Source organism: Equus caballus, chromosome 10 (genome assembly GCF_041296265.1).
Source record: "Equus caballus isolate H_3958 breed thoroughbred chromosome 10, TB-T2T, whole genome shotgun sequence".
NCBI lineage: Eukaryota > Metazoa > Chordata > Mammalia > Perissodactyla > Equidae > Equus > Equus caballus.
The window spans coordinates 7,490,468-7,503,848 of NC_091693.1; the positions used below are offsets into that span (position 1 = coordinate 7,490,468).

General features: G+C 40.3%; 1 protein-coding gene and 2 pseudogenes across 8 annotated transcripts in view; 1 reads left to right on the forward strand and 2 right to left on the reverse strand.

Annotated features, from left to right (window-relative positions):
- ZNF461 (zinc finger protein 461) overlaps positions 1-13,381 on the forward strand; it is a 37,745-nt gene that overhangs the window by 619 nt on the left and 23,745 nt on the right. For 6 of the 8 annotated variants that reach the window (XM_070224274.1, XM_070224279.1, XM_070224275.1 and 3 more), the window contains exons 2-3: positions 630-700; positions 12,025-12,205. The gene's annotated coding sequence lies outside the window, so the exon portion shown is untranslated. Of the gene's footprint in view, positions 1-629; positions 701-12,024; positions 12,206-13,381 lie in introns of those variants that run through there. The other 2 variants (XM_070224278.1, XM_014733284.3) reach the window with 1 other exon arrangement.
- On the reverse strand, positions 6,864-10,973 carry LOC111775401 (uncharacterized; annotated as a pseudogene).
- Positions 11,136-12,909, reverse strand: LOC138916026 (uncharacterized; annotated as a pseudogene).

Genomic DNA, 13,381 nt, shown 5'->3' on the forward strand with positions numbered 1-13,381 from the left:
AGCCTGGTGCTTAACACAGAGGGGTATGAGTAGCGTGTTGCCCGCCTAAGGGCCAATTTTAGGGTCTTTCCTTTCTTAGGATCTGTATCCGTGGGCTCCCTGCTGCTGCGTCTTTTCTCCTGCTTTATAGCCGTGGACCCTAGCTGCAGAGAGATGGTCACCAAATCGGGAGTCAGATATTTGAGTGGTAGGATAAAGGGTACGTGCAAGCAAAAAAGCACAAAGCTGTTTTTGGAATGAATTTCAGGGTTGGTAGTGTCCCTTAGGGCAGAGTCCTAGGAAGACATGGGGAGAGCCCAGGAGTAGGATTCATTCCTCAGAGCATCTCCCTTGGGAGCTGAGGTCAAGTTCCATATTTCAGAACCACATCATTCCCAAAGCTGTCTCCCTAGGAAACTTGCTGTGAACTTAAAGTTTCAGCCCTGGATATCAGTGACCCTGGCCTTTCCCTTTGTTATTAAGGTTAGCAGACCTTCCATCTCCCTTTTATTTCCATCTGAGCATGTATGTGGTAGATGATGGGAGCTTGTGTGGTGTTGAAGAATTTCTTCCAATTTAGCCATTCTGTGCTCCAAGAAAGGTCTGATGTCTCATGATTTCTTACCCTTCCCCCCTCCCTCCCCTTACAGTGCAGTTCTCTGGATGAAGAACCCCGAGGAAAGGAAAACATTACTGAGCATATCTGAAAACTAAGCTCAAGGTCAGGGATTTTGTTGTTGTACTTGTTGTTTTTGTTTTTCAGAACAGGAAGTTTTTGCTCTCCTTCTACTGAAATGGTTAGGTAACTATCAGGCAGGGCCTTGAGATGTACTTTGACTAACAGACTGTGGTGGAAGTGACACTGTGAAACTTCCCAGACAAAGCCTTAGGACGGCTTGCAGCTTTTGTCCTTTCCCTCCTCCTGCCCTGAGAACACCATGTGCTGAAGGCTAAGACTAGCTTGCTTGAAGATGAAACGTCACCTGGAGACAGTGGCCCAGCTGACAGTCATCAACAACTGCCGGCTATTTCAGTGAGACCATCTTGGACCATCCAGCCCCCACCAAGCCACCAGCAGGCTGCTATAATTTAAGGGAGATCAGCAGAAGAACCGTTTAGCCAAGCCAAGTGCAAATTGCCAACCCCCAGAATAATGAGCTAATTACTGTTTTTTGTTTTAAGCCACACACTTTTGGTGTAGTTACATAGTAATAGATAACTGAAACAGGTATAAGACTTTCTAGACTTTTCTGTCACTCTATATTGATGTAATTGTATTGGTCAACTTGTTTTGTAAAGTGATTTCTCTGCTATTATAGCTTGAAAATATTCCATATCCTTAATTATTTTCTGCAATTTTGCATTTGTCTTAGTATTCTATAACATGGATATTTTGTAATTTATTTAACTAATAACTTTCCTGAGCAACTCATCTTTGCTGTCCAACTTCCCATGTCTTCACCAACTTTACATTCCATTCCAGGACCTTATAGGGACATGGGTTCATGTCATTTCAGGAGCATGTAGACTCAGGAATGTGGCATTGACTTCTGCTGAGTGGAGTATAGGTGACTCCCCCCACTCAGAGGAATTTATTCAAGTGTGTGATATAGGACCTATATACATTTACACATTTATTTAATCAACTGGGTCTCCCTGATTACAATATCTCTTTTTCCTTTTCCAATTCAAAATCTGCATTCTGGAGCCATCTTACTTTCTTCACCATGACTCACTGGGGAATGTGACTCTTTAGGGTGCTTAGCTAATTTTCTGAAGGATTGCTTTAAGATTCCTAGAGGTGGAAATGGGCCTCTGTGCTGTGTTATTTCTAAAGTGTCATCATCCTGATCCTTCAGATTACTTTTTACTTCCTTTTCTGCCTGATGATCAAGGGAATGGTCTGGATTTCTGCATAGCCACATCAGGCCTAAGTCCCATTTCTTCTCCTCTGTGTAGGATTTATTATTAATTAATTAATTTCCGAGGCAGATTTGATTTCCTTGTTGGAACAATGGCTGGTGGAGAGGTTGGCAGTGAGAGAGCTGAGCCTAGGTAGGTGAGGGGCAAGCAGTAAGAGGGAATCCTTGTGTATAAAACCTTAGGACTCAATGTAGTATTGGTACTACTTTAAGGTAGTACTCGTGTTACTCATCTGACAGATTTCATGTCTATGAAGAAAGCTGAGGCCTCTTCAGCCAGAATTCAAACCACAACACTGTACATCACGTATCATATACACATCTCCTATTATGTCTTCTGCCTTCAAAGATGGAAGAATTAACTCTGTTATATTTTCTGATTGTAAAATTAGTAGATTCTTAATTCAGAAATTTAGTGAATATGGAAAAGCTTAAAGTAAAGCTCACCTAGAAACAGCTTTTTTGAACATGTTATTCCAAATCATTTCACCTGTTTCTCTGTGAATTAGCACATGGATATAGGTAAATAGGATTCTTTCATTCAAAACAAAATCATACTGCCTTGTAATCTGCCTTCTTCATCTAACAAAATATAGGTGCATATAGATTTTCATGTCATCAAATTACAAACTGTGTTATAATTTTTTAACTACATTGTCTGGATATACTATAATTTATTTAACCATTTCCCTATTGTAGAATATTTAAGTTCTTTCTGGCTTTTCCTCATTATTATGCAGTGTTTTACTGCACACTCCTTTTTGTGTACATGTATAGTTACATCTTTTGGACAAAGTCTCAGAAATATTGTTGAGAATGAGGCTTTCATAGTTAAAACCTGATTGTACATCTTTATCAGTTGCCCTGCTTAAATTTTCACCAATATTCAACATACAATGAAAGTGTCAATTCTACTAATATAGGCTATCATCAGTCTTTTAAATGTAGCAATTTCTAGTGGAAGTTGTGTTTGTTTAAATGAATTATCCATGCTCAGTTTTCACTCAGTGGAATAAAATCTAGGCTTCTGAGGCAAAAACCAGAATTGAAAGAGAATTGGTTTTGTAGTTAGAGAAATGTGGATTCAAAACATAGATCTGCTGGGGCCAGCCCCTTTGTGTAGTGCTTGACTTCAACACACTCCCCTTCAGCAGCCCAGGTTCACAGGTTCAGATCCCGGGCTCGGACCTGCACCACTGTCAGCCATGCTGTGGTGGTGACCCACATACAAAGTGAGGGAAGATTGGCACAGGTGTCAGCTCAGGCCTAATCTTTCTCAGCAAAACAAACAAACAAAACTTAAGATCTGCCATTTACTTTGAGCATGTGTGATTTCTTTTCTTTCATTTTTAATAAGACTTTTGTACAATATAGAGCAAAGATCTTAAAATCATAAATTGATGATTTGTTTTATAAACCCGTACAACCACCATTTGATAAACTTTTCAACATCCCAGAAAGCTCCCTCATGTCTCTTCCCAATCATTATACCCAAAAGTTAATCATTATTTTGACCTCTATCACAATAGATTAATTTTGTCTGACTTTGAATCTTCTATAAATGGAATCATACAGTATGTACTTTTGTGTCTGGCTCCTTTTACTCAATGTTGTATCTATGAATCATCCATGTTGTTGTCCATAGCAGTATTTTGTAATTAAACATTGTTGTATAGTATTATATTGTCTGAATGTACCATAATTTATGTATCCATTCTCCTGTTGATGGAATATTTGGGTGGTTTTTCCAATTTTTGGCTATTACGAGTCAAGCTGTTATGAATATTCTTGTACCAGTCTTTTGGTGTACATATGAAATCAGTTCTGTTTGTGTTGTGTACCACAAAATAGAACTGCTGGGTTAGAAATTACACATATATTTAGCTTTAACAAATATTGCAAAATAGTGTTTGAAAGTGGTTGTTCCATTTTACACTCCCACTTGCAATGTTTGAGAATTCTAGTTGCTCCACGTTATTGGGATTATTATTGTCAGCCTTTTGAATTTTAGCCATTCTAGTGAGTATGCAGTGGTACATTTGGATTTAATTTGCATTCCCCTTATGACTAATAATGTTGCAACCATCAGTTCCTATGGACAATGGAAAAATCCTATTATCCACAGAGCTGGGAATGAACAAAATTGAAATAAGTGAAGTTTCACAATAAAAAGTAAGTGCTTAGCTTACCATACAACCCAGCAACCGCACCCTTGGCCATTTATCCCAGAAAAATGAAAACTTATATTTACACAAACACCTGTACGTGAATGTTCATAGCAGCTTTATTTGTAGTAACCAAAAACTGGAAATAACCCAAATGTCCTTCAATAGGTAAATGGTTAAACAAACTAGGGTATATCTATACCATGGAAAAACACTCGGCAATAAAAAGGAATGAACCATTGAAACATACAACAACTTGGATGGATCTCAAGGCAATTATGCTGAGTGAAAAAGAGCCAATCTCAAAGTTACAAACTGTGTGATTCCATTTATATAACATTTTTAAAATGACAAAACTAGAGAGATGGAGGACAGATCAGAGGCTGCCAGGGATTGGGGGGTGGAGAGGAGGTGGCGGTGGCCATGAAAGGGAAGCACAAGGGATCCTTTGATAGAACTGTTCTGAATCGTGATGGTGGTGGTGGTCACATGACTCTACATGTGATAAAATTGCACAGAACTAAATATACACAGAGATACATACATAAATGGGTGCATGTAAAACTGGCAAAATGTGAATAAGGTCTGTGGGTTGTAGCAATATTGATGTCCTGGCCATGATATTGTACTGTAGTTTTACAAGAAGTTGCCATTGAGGGAAACTGGGTGAAGGTTATGTGGGATCTCTCTATATTATTTCTTACAACTGCATATAAATTTATAGTGATCTCAAAATAAAAAGTTAAAATATAAGCACATAGCTGGGATAAGCAGTTTACCATTTGGAAAAAATAAAATTATATCTATACCTCACATCATACCACAAGAATAAACTCCAAATAGATCAGGGATGTAAACATAAAAAATGAAACTCTACGGGCCGGCCTGGTGGTGCAGCGGTTAAGTGCACACGTTCTGCTTCTCAGCGGCCAGGGGTTCACTGGTTCAGATCCCGGGTGCAGACATGGCACCACTTGGCAAAAGCCATGCTGTGGTAGGCGTCCCACGTATAAAGTAGAGGAAGATGGGCATGGATGTTAGCTCAGGGCCAGTCTTCCTCAGCAAAAAGAGGAGGATTGGCAGTAGTTAGCTCAGGGCTAATCTTCCTCAAAAAAAAAAAAAGAGAAACTATACAGGTCCTAGAAGAAAGCATTGGTAAATTCATCTTTAATTTCAGTTTAAGAAAGAACTTTCTGGCTATGACTCAGAAAACAGATGCAATAAAATATTGATGAATTTGAAATATTCAAAGATTTGACTACATCAAAAAAACAAATCAAAAGACAACTTACAAATTGGGAAAAAAATATTTGCAAGATGGATCACAGATAAAGGGCTAACATTGCTGTGTTACTCTGCTAGAGCTGCCATAACAAAGTACCACAGACCGGGTGGTTTAAGCAACAGAAATTAATTTTCTCATAATTCCGGAGACTGGAAGGTCAAGCTTGCAGATGGCCTTTTCTCTGTATGCACACATCTTTCTTGTGTTTCTCTCTCTCTTTGTCCTTATCTCCTGTTTTAAGGACACTGGTTAGACTGGATGAGGGCCCACCCCAAGAGCTTCATTTTAACTCCATTACCTCTTTAAAGGCCCTGTCTCCAAATACAACCACGTTAGGGCTTCAACATATGAATCTGCAGGAGGAGGACATAAATCAGTCCATAAGACTTACTAACATTGAAAAAGACTCTTGGGACCAGCCTGGTGGTGTAGTGGTTAAGTTCATGTGCTCCACTTCAGCGGACCAGGGTTTGCGGGTTTGGATCTGGGGTGTGGACCTACACACCACTCATCAAGCCATGCTGTGGCAGCATCCCATATACAAAATAGAGGGAAACTGGCATCAGATGTTAGCTCAGGGCCAGTCTCCCTCACCAAAAAAAACACAAGAACAAAAAACAGAAAAACTCTTTGTTTCACAATATATACAAGTATCGAATCATTATGTTGTACATCTGAAACTACAGTCACATGCCTCAAGTCTTGTTCTTTGCTGTTACACTGTACAGTCATGCACTGCATAATGATGTTTCAGTCAACAATGGACCGCATACATGATGGTGGTCCCATAAGATTAGTACCATATAGCCTAGGTGTGTACTGGCTATACCATCTAGGTTTGTGTAAGTACACTGTATGATGTTTGCACAACGAGGACATTGCCTAACAATGCATTTGTCAGATTGTATCCCCGTCATTAAGCAATGCATGATTCTAATATAATGTTCTATGTCAATTATACCTCAATTTAAAAATACCTCTTAAAATTGAAGGAAAGATGAAAAAACTTGACAGAAAAAAAATGGCCCTGCTGACACCTTGATTTTAGACTACTGGCCCCAGAACTGTGACAGAGAATAAATATCTATTGTTTTAAGCTATGCAGTTTGTGATAATTTGTTACATCAGCCACAGAAAACTAATATGCAAGGGATTAAGCAGTCTTTGGGAATTCAGGCTGAGGCGACCTCAGTTGTCTCCTCTGGCCTCTGAGAAAGAAGCTTCTCAAACATCTTAAAAGTTCTGACTGTTCACACCAGCTGAGCTTTACCTGCAATGGCTTCCCTCTTCCTGGAGCCCATTTACTCACTGCTCTCTCCACCACTCAGGGCTGTCTCCTTTCCTGCAATGGGGAAATCACATCTGGCTTAGAGATATAAAATCCTACATATAGGAAAAGAAATGGGACTTAGGTCTGCTGTAGTGATGTAATCAGGGAAGAGGAATGGAAGGGCCAAAGGAGGATAAGGTCACCTTAGGTGTCGAGAAAATGAAGTCTCAGTAATGATAAAATACAGTTGTTTGTTTCCAATTATACAAACGTCAAATCAGTTCTTCAAAGGCTCTCCAGAGATTCATAATGAAGGAAGATACTTCCAGCAGGCAGATTATAAATAACGAGGGAAAATGTTCTTAACTGGCAAGACCAGGCTCCAACATCACATCCTTGTAATTACGTCCCTCTGAGCAGGGTTCAGGCACTCACCCTCCACCTGGGAGAACTTGATGGACATCCTTGGAAATGACAGTCCTGCAAATGACAAAAACACTCCAACTCTACAAAGTCTAGTCCCATATGACCCTGTGGGAAAGGGGAAGGTGGGGCAGACATGGGAGCTAGGCAGCATATAGAAGGAATTTTTCTGGCATGGTTCAGTTTTCTGAATCCAGCAAGAATATACTAGTTTAATAAATTCCAGAACTGCCTCACAATGAGATTTTAAGTGGTCATTAAAAATTAAGTTGTAGAATAACCAAAAAATATATAAAAACTCAAAATATACTGACAGTGGCTAAAGCAGGTTACTACACAATATGTACAACTATTCCGTTTATCAAAATGTACACATACGCCATTACAGATGGAATGTCAGACATCAGCAATAGAAAAACAAATAGCTAGATTTATACTGTAAATGTTAACATTGGTGATTTGTAGGCTGTGATACTGATTTTTTGTTTAAGTATACTTCCATAACTTACATAAATTTAAAGTTAAGTATGCTTCCTATTTTCTTTACAAAAACCACATATTGATTTTAGAATATATGTTTTAAGGAATTTTATTAAATGGAAGTTCTTCAACAAATAGGTAAAAGAAACTGTTATAAGTCTTTAGGTTAGATTTACTGCTCAGAATATTCTAAATACAGTTGGCTATGAATGATTTCTCTTATGTTCCCTTACAGCAAACTGTTAGTTCCAAGCATGCCTGTGATGTGCTTTTCTGACTAGAAAAGAAGAGCTAAGAGGCTCAAACGTTGGTCTTGCCGCTTTGTTTTATGTCTTCTTGACAGAAGGATTTATTTCACTTCTGAAATATTAGCCATCAGGCCCTGCAACCAGTGAGAGAAGCACCTTGCTCCATTAGTTTCTCTTTGGACCCAACATCAAGAGAATCAAAACTGTAGGGCGTAAACTTGCACAGAGAAAATTCATTCACACCCACAGTTGCTGTGAATTCGCAATAATTGGACAAGTTGCTGTAGTTAGAATTCTTTCCTATCAACTCCCATGGTTTATCATTGTACTTCTCCAGGTCTTTGTCATGCTCTGCCTTTGACTTACTTTTATACCCCTGTTGAATTATGAACAATTAACGTAGCAATTATATCTTATTAGTCTGTGTTTCTTCCAAGTACATAGGCATAGCTTCTTGCAAATTGTGGACATGTCCAACGTCTTACAGACAAATCACACTTCTAGGACAGTTTGTCTTAGGAAGAAATTATAAAAATGAACAAAAAAGTATCACAAAGATGTTCACTGAAGAGGAATTCCTGATAATCAATAATTAGTTAAAAAAAAAAAGATAGGAATAAACAATGTGTTGAAAAATAGACCACATTATAATCATGATTTTGGTTCCAAATTAATTGTCAAAGAGAGATACTCATCAGGAATGGCTTAGTGAAGCAGACAGGATGCACAGCAGAAGGTACAGAGTTGGAAAATGATATAATCTAGTAGTTAAGTAAAGACTGAGGGCTTTGGAATTCTGGTTCCATCTCTCAGGACCTCTGTGACATTTCACAAGTTATTTCAGGTCCTGGTGCCTCACTTACCTAATCAGTTTACTGGGAAAACAGAGGGTTCGCATGAGGATTAAATGAGACAATACATAAAATACTTAGAATAGTGTATTAGTGTTCTCCAGAGAAACAGAACCAATAGGACGTGGGTGTGTGCACATGTGTATGTATATGTCTATATCTATCTATAAATCTAGACAGAGAGAGAGGGATTTTAAGGAATCAGCTCATGAGACTTTGGAGACTTGGTGAGTCCAAAATCTGCAGGGCAGGTCAGCAGGTTGAACAGGTGCAGTTCCAGTCCAAAAGTTGTCTGCTAGCAGAGTTCCTTCTTGCTCTGGGAGAGGTCAGTCTTTGTTTTATTAAGGTCTTCAACTGATTGGATGAGGCCCACTCAAATTATGGAGGGTAAACTCTACTTAGAGTCTACTGACTTAATTTCATCCAAAAACACCTTCACAGAAGCATCCAGAATGATGTTTGACCAAATATCTGGACGTTGTGGCCCAGCCAAGTTGACACATAAAATTAATCATCATAGGTCCACTCCTTGTCAACTTGGCACCTATACGCATCTCCTTAAACCTTATTTTATCTCCAAATAAAGACAGTAACAAGGTCATACTTCCATGACCTAACATGATACAACTGTCCTGCATGCAACCAAAAAACACACGAACCCTATCCCCAGAAGAGGATGCAGAGTCCTTGGGTGATGTTTACTCTTCTCCTTGATATCCCATAACTTAAGTATCATGCTGTAAAGTTAACAATACTTCAATACTATGATATAAGGTAAGTACATTTTATGTTACATGATAAATGGATAAAAAGGGAAGAAAACAGAGATATTTGATATATATATATATACACACACAAGAAAATAAGGGAAAAAAATTCATGACAGTTACAGTCCTTACTTCTGAAGCTGGTCACATGGTAATAGTTGGCATTTATAGCTACCTTCTTCCACGACCCATTCCGTATTCCCTTTGCCCTCAGCAAGCGCCTCAGCTGGCTGTGCTTCTTACTTGGTGAGATGACCCAAACATTCATTCTTGAAGGATCTGGCCCATCAGTAATCCTGCCTGAATAGAGTTGTAGTTTTCCATTCACTGTTATCAAGGGCACAGTAATACTAAGAGATGCCCAAAGAATCTCCTGTACTCCAGGCATACTCTTCCTTACCTCCCCGTGGAGCAGCAGTCCAACTTCCCTTGTTAGTAAGGATCAGTAACCCCAGTCAGCAGAGTAACTCCCTTCTTTGCCTATTGATTCAGAGGGATGAGGAGCCCAGAGTGGCCGGGCAGCAGTCTTAACTTCCAGTTCAATGGAATCATTGTATCTCCTGGGAGAAGCATCTCTCCCTTTGGAACCAACAGCTCTGGGGCAGCAGAGCATAGGCTGTGGGGACAGGTAGCAAAATTTTGCTGCTGGGTCACTAGGGGTAATAATGAGTGCTGTCACTCCCATTTCTACCCCTTGATTCCTGGCCTCATGAATCGTGGCAATGTGAGAAACAGCTCCAGATATTGGACACTGATCCAGAGCATATACAGCTTTCTGGAGAACCTTGCCCCAGCCCTGCAAGGTACTGGCATCTAGCTGGCATTGTAACTGAGTCTTCTAAAGATCATTCCACTCTTCCATCAAGTCAGCTGCTTTAGGATGGTGGGGAACATAGTAAGACTAGTGAATTCCATGAGGATGGGCCCATTGCTGCACTTCATTTTCTGTGACAGGAGTTCCTTGATCAGAAGCAAAGCTGCAGGGAATACCAGGATAATGGATAAGCCATTCTGCAGGTTCACGGATAGTAGTTTGGGCAGAAGCATTATGTGCAGTAAAGACAAATTTGTATCTAGAGTGTCTATTCCAGCAAGAACAAAATGCTGCCCCTTCCATGATGAAGCAGTCCAATGTAATCAACCTGCCACTAGGGAATGATGCCGTATCAGGGACTGAGTGTTGGTCTCTGCTGCTGGCAGACTGGGCATTCAACAGTGGCCGTAGGGATGTCAGCCTTGGTGAATGGAAGCCTATGTTGCTGAACCCATATGTGTCCTCCATTACTGCCACCACAGCCACTTTGTTCATGAGCCCCCTGGGTGATGACGGGTGGCTGAGGAAAGAATTTGAGTGGTATTCACAGAATGGGTCATCCTATCCACTTTATAAAAATCCTCCTTTGGTGAGCATACATAGGACACAAATAGCTTCACTTTTTTTTTTTTTTTTTTTTTCAAATATCTTCACTTTTACCCAGTCAGAGAGGTCCACACCTCTTTCCCAGACTTCCTTGACACCGATTTTCCAATCATGTTCCTTCCAACTCCCTGGCCATCCAGCCAAACCACTGGCCACAGCCCATGAACAGCTATATAATCACAAATCTGGCCATTTCTCCTTCCAAGCAAAATAAACAACCAGGTGCATTCCTTCAAGTTCCACCCAACAAGAGAACTGCTTGTGCTTTCAGGGCCTTCTCAGCCTGATGACGTTTATACTACTTCCATTTAAGGGTGGAGTGATGCTATGTGCACCCAACTTAATGGCTTCTTGGGTCAGATAACCTCCAGTTCATGATGGGCAGCTCAAGTCACATGGTAACTTGGCGGCGCATGGTTAAGTGTTCAGTCTCTACTAAGGCCCAGTAGCACATCAAAATCTGTTTCTTTTGGCAGGGCTTTGCTTCAAAAGCCTAAGGGCCTGCTCTGTGTGATTCACCTATAGGGGCCTGCCAAAGGCTCCAGACAGCATCCCTATCTGCCACTGATACTTCAAGCACCATTAGATCTGCTGGGCCATATGGCCAAGTGGCAAAGCAGCACGTACAGTAGTCTCGACCTGTTGCAGAGTTGCCGAGCCTTCTCTTGTTCTGGGCCCTACTTAAAACTAGCAGCTTTTCAGGTCACTCAGTAATTAGGCCAGAGTAACACACCCAAATGAGGAATATGTTGCCTCCAAAAGGCCCACGAAACTTTGCGCCTTTTTTTTTTAGTTGTGGGCGGGGGCCAGATGCAACAACAACTTATCCCTCACCTCAGAAAGGATATCTTGACATACCCTACACCACTGGATCCCTAGAGATTTCAGAGGTAGAAGGCCCGAGTTTTTCTTGGATTTATTTCTCACCCTCTGACACACAAATGTCTTACCAATAAGTCTAGAGTAGTGGCCACTTTTTGCTCACTACACGAGCAAAGGTCCCCTAGGTTTGATAGGTCCAATCAGCATAATGCCATCAGTGTAATGGACCAGTGTGACATCTGGAAGAGAAAGGTAATCAAGATCCCTGTGAACTAATTTATGACATATAGCTGGAGAGCTGATGTACCCCTGAGGCAGGACATTAAAGGTGTAGTGCTGCACTTCACCTTGCCAGCTGAAAGCAAACTGCTTCTGGTTGTCTTTATTAACAGAGATGGAGGGAAAAAAACATTTCCCAGACCAACAGTTGCATACCAGGTACCAGAGGATGTGTTAATTTGCTCAAGCAATGAAGTCATATGTGTTACAGCAGCTGCAATTGGAGTCACCACCTGGTACGATAATCCATCTTCATTCTCCAAGAGCCATCTGTCTTCTGCACAAGCCAGACAGGCAAGTTGCATGGGGATGTGGTGGGAATCACCTCTCTGCATCTTTTAAGTGCTTAATGGTGGCACCAATCTCTGCAGTCCCTCCAGGAATGCAGTATTTCTTTTACTTTACTAGTGTTCTAGATAGAGGCAGTTCTAGTAGCTTCCATGTGTCTTTTTCCACCATAACAGCCATCACTCAACAGGTGAGAGAACTAATGTGGGGATTCTGACAGTTGCCGAGTATGCCTATTCCATTATCCATTCTAGAACTAGGGGGAAAAAACACAGGATGGGTTGGAGCACCATTGGGCCCACCAGTAGATGCACCTGAGCTAAACCTCCATTGATCATCTGACCTCCATAAGCCCCTACTCTGACTGGTAGGCCACAGTGATGTTCTGGGTCTCCTGCAATTAGTGTCAGTTCAGAGCCAGCGTCCTTTCAGTACCTCAAAGTTCAGATTATTTCCTTTTCCTCAATGTACAGTCACCCTGGTAAAGGGGATAGGTTCCTTTGGGAAGGCTTGGGGAAAAATTAAATTAATTTTTGGCAATGTAGCAGGGTCTTTCATTTAAGGGGTTCTGGGTCTGTACACAGGGTCAACTCTGGGAGCTGATTGAGGGGCCATGACACTGTTTTTATTATTCACGTTAGGTTTTTGTTCGCTTGACCTAGAACTCTTCTGCTTATACAGATGGAGTAAGAATTTAGTAAATTGCCCATCTATTTTACCTCCACCAAAGAATACCAACCATATTCCCAGTTACCCTGTAACAGAGATTTTTTTTTTTTGAAACCTTCTTTCATGGTCATTTTGCATTCTTTATCACAATAAATTACTATTTCATATTTTTAAAATCATGTTTTAGTCTTAGATTTTTAAAAATTTCTGCTGAAAATTTAATTTTCAAGTAAAACTGATACTTCAAGAAGCTTAACCCTTATCTTTTTAGAGGTAAGTAAAGTGAGGTTTAGAGTAGGTATCTCCTCATCCTCAACCTCACACATTCATAATATTTCAGTCTCATATAGTTACTACATTCAGATCACAATCACAATCTTCCATCGAGATTTTAACTTGCCTAAGTTGCAAACACACAAAAACACACCAAATCTCTCACATGATCTCCCACTCAATCACACTCAGTTAAACCTCACACATCAACTTCAAAGTCATAACGTTATAGTCACCTGC